Source organism: Rutidosis leptorrhynchoides, chromosome 1, assembly GCF_046630445.1.
Source record: "Rutidosis leptorrhynchoides isolate AG116_Rl617_1_P2 chromosome 1, CSIRO_AGI_Rlap_v1, whole genome shotgun sequence".
NCBI lineage: Eukaryota > Viridiplantae > Streptophyta > Magnoliopsida > Asterales > Asteraceae > Rutidosis > Rutidosis leptorrhynchoides.
This window is the reverse complement of record NC_092333.1, coordinates 244,042,809-244,047,262: the sequence shown is the minus strand read 5'-3', so window position 1 is coordinate 244,047,262 and position 4,454 is coordinate 244,042,809.

Below are 4,454 nucleotides of genomic sequence, written 5' to 3'. Positions count from 1 at the left end.
CATAGTCAAAGGGTAATTGATTACATGAATATAGTTCTAAAATTTTTGAGACTCAACATTACAGATTTTTGTTTATCATGTTGAAATCATATAAAGATTAAGTTTAAATTTGGTCGGAAATTTTCGGGTCGTCACAGTACCTACCCGTTAAAGAAATTTCGTTCCGAAATTTGATTGGGATCATCATGGTTGACAATAAGTATGTTTTCATGACGCATACGAGCTGGATATTAGAGTTTTATCATCAGTGAGTAATATGGATAAAACAATTTGTTCATGTGAAGAGTACGAGTGAAGTTATCACAAAAGAGTGAAATGAGTAAATGAGGTTCGTCTTAACCGGTGACGTGGTCAGATTTATTTCCCGAATTCAAGGATTTTGGAGGAAATCTTCGTAATAAGATTTGGTTCTTCGGTAATTAAGAAAATTAGGATCTTCTTTGGTTAAATACAATAATCTATTTCGATTGCTCTGTCGGACATTTTACTATAAATCCACTCCCTTCGTTTCCTTATTTCCACACTCCCATCTTCTATACTTTCTTTCCCAATTCATACTTCTAACCATTCTTCAATATGCTTGATCCAGTTCTGATCCTTGATATGTTCCTAACTTTTGTAACAATCATCCTTCTTTTCCAACTCCCTCCGGAGGAATCTGTTTATTTTTATTTCGCTCTTGGGGTGGTGATTTTTATAATCTTTCCTTGTATCCGCCTTTCCATAATTATTGATATCCATGGTTAATGATCTCTCTTATTTGCTGTGATTTATACTCCTATCTCTATTTTGAAGCTTCATGCTTTTGTTTTCTCTTTTTGACTTTAAGTACAACAAGTAATGGTCCAGAATTCGTAGGTATGAAATTTGGAATGAACATAACTAATGTTCTGAGAGAGAAATTGTAATAGCACGATCTTGATTGGTTAAATTACCAGAATTCAAGAGAAAAGATAGAACCATCAGGAAGATATGTTCTCGATATGTTTGGAGATTAGGTAGAATGTAAGAGTCGTGTAACATGACACATGATGACGCTTGAAATGTCCCGTTCATATCGATTATAAACATTCCATAGTAATTGATTTCGTTGCGAGGTTTTGATCTCTATATGAGACGTTTTTAAAGACTGCATTCGATTTTAAAACAAACCATAACCTTTATTTTATCGATAAATGTTTAAAAATATTACGACGATTATCAAATAATGATAATCTAAAATATAGCGTTTTCACACGATTATTACATAATGGTTTACAATAATATTACACATCAATTTAAATCTTCGAATGCAGTTTTTAAACAATATTATACAAGCATGCTGACTCCAACTCTTGTCTATAAATTAGCATGCAACAGCGGAAGCTCTTAATAATCACCTGAGAATAAACATGCTTTAAACGTCAACAAAAATGTTGGTGAGTTATAGGTTTTACCTATATATTTATCAAATCGTAATAATAGACCACAAGATTTCATTTAATCAATAATCTTACACTCGTAAGTGTATAAAAATCATTCATATAATGAATACCTGGTAATCGACATTAACTTTAATGCATATAGAATATTCCCCGCATACTCGCAAGTATGTCATAAATGGGCAATAGCAATCACCATATAAATCGAAGTACTAAAGCAGTTCAAATTCTCTGACTGGGGCTGGTCAGTGCCCGTAGATCTACCTTTAGGATTCGCGTCAATTAGGGGCCATTTCCCTAATTCTTAGGCTACCAGACTTGAAGGGGAAATATTCGGTTTAATAATCCAACCATAGAATGTAGTTTCGCGTACTTGTGTCTATTTTGTAAAACATTTATAAAGCTGCATGTATTCTCATCCCAAAAATATTAGATTTTAAAAGTGGGACTATAACTCACTTTCACAGATTTTTTACTTCGTCGAGAAGTAAGACTTGGCCACGGGTTGATTCACGAACCTATAACAAATGTGTACATATATATCAAAGTATGATCGAAATATATTCACAACATTTTTTATTACGTTTTAATGATTTAAGTTTGTTAAGTTAGCAGTCCAACGTTAGTAATCTACAACTAGTTGTCCACAGTTAGATGTACAGAAATAAATCAATATATATATATATATATATATATATATATATATATATATATATATATATATATATATATATATATATATATATATATATATATATATATATATATATATATATTATCTTGAATCAATCCACGACCCAGTGTATACAAGTCTCAGGCTAGATAACAACTTAAAGTATATAAATTATTTTGGAATCAACCTCAACCCTGTATAGCTAACTCTAGCATTACTGCATATAGAGTGTCTATGGTTGTTCCCAAATAATATATTTAGATGGGTCGATATGATATGTCAAAACATTGTATACGTGTCTATGGTATCCCAAGATTACATAATATATGTTAGAATACATGTATAATACAATATAAGTTAGTTAAGTTACAATATGTATAGATTTTTGTCAATTCATCCCGTAGTCAAATTAACCATTTTTAACCAATTTTGTTTTACCCATAACTTTTTCGTTTTAAATCCATTTTGCGTGAATCAACTTGCTATGATTTCATATTGAACTGTATTTTATGAAACTAAACAGAAAAAGTATAGGTTTATAGTCAGAAATACTGGTTACAAGTTATTTTTGTAGAGGTAGTCATTTCAGTCGAGAGAACGACGTCTTGATGACCATTTCGAAAAACATACTTCCACTTTGAGTTTAACCATGATTTTTGGATATAGTTTCATGTTCATAAGAAAAATCATTTTTCTAGAAGAACAACTTCTAAATCAAAATTTATCATAGTTTTTAATTATCTAACCCAAAACAGCCCCCGGTTTCACTACGACGGCGTATGTCCGGTTTTACGGTGTTCTTCGTGTTTCCAGGTTTTAAATCATTAAGTTAGCATATCATATAGATATAGAACATGTATTTAGTTGATTTTAAAAGTCAAGTTAGAAGGATTAATTTTTGTTTTCGAACAAGTTTAGAATTAACTAAACTATGTTCTAGTGATTACAAGTTTAAATCTTCGAATAAGATAGTTATATATATATATATATATATGAATCGAATGATGTTATGAACATCATTACTACCTCAAGTATAGTAGGTAAACCTACTGGAAATAACAAGAAATAATCTAGAGCTTCAAAGGATCTTGGATGGCTTGGAAGTTCTTGAAGTAGAATCATGACACAAAAACAAGTTCAAGTAAGATTTTCTACTCGAATTAAGATAATTATAGTTATAGAAATGGAATCAAAGTTTGAATATGAGTATTAGCTTGAATTAGAATGATAACCTACTGTAAGTAACAAAGGTTTCTTGATCTTAGATGATTACTTGGAATGGATTAGAAAGTCTTGGAAGTATACTTGAAAACTTGAAAGTATTCTTGATTTTATGAAACTAGAACTTATAAAATTTATGAAGAACACTTAGAACTTGAAGATATAACTTGAGAGAGTTCAATTAGATGAATAAAATTGAAGAATGAAGGTGTTTGTATATGTTTTAGGTCGTGATATATGGATTAGATATAAAGGATATGTAAGTTTGTTTTCTTGTAAATAAGTCATGAATGATTAATAATATTTTTGTAATCTTACTAAATAATTCATACTAGATTACAAAGAATGGTTCCCACATGTTTGATGACTCATTAAGGGCTGCTAAGAGCTAATCATTGAAGTGTATATACCAATAGTATGTACATCTGGGAGTTGTGTATTGTACGAGTACGAATACGGGTGCATACGAGTAGAATTGTTTATGAAAATGAATGAGAATGTAATTGTAAGAATTTTTGTTAAGTAGAATTACTTTGATATGTGTCATGAAGTCTTTCAAAAGTGTAACAATACATCTTAATACATTACATGTATATACATTTTAACTGAGTCGTTAAGTCATCGTTAGTCGTTACATGTACATGTTGTTTCGGAACCTATAAGTTAATGATTTTGTTAAATGTAATTAATCCCATTGTTATTATATCTAATGAGATGTTAAATTATTACATTTTTATGATGAAATGATGTACTAATATATCTTAATGTGATATATAAATATTAAGACGTTATTACAACGATAATCGTTACGTATAGATATCGTTTTGAATATCTTAGGTTAGTAGTCTTGTTTTATGTATAAGGTTCATTGTTAATATACATAATAAGATACTTACTTATCATTTCATCATGTTAAACATATATATGTTCATATATATAATATCATGTCATATACAAGTTATAACGTTCGTGAATCATCGGACAAACTGGGTGGTCAAATGTTAACACAAAGTCCGTTTCAATTAATCAAGTCTTAACAAGTTTGATTGCTTAACATGTTGGAAACATTTATTCATGTAAATATTAATCTCATATAATATATAATCATGGAAAAGTTCGGGTCACTACAACGTTATGGT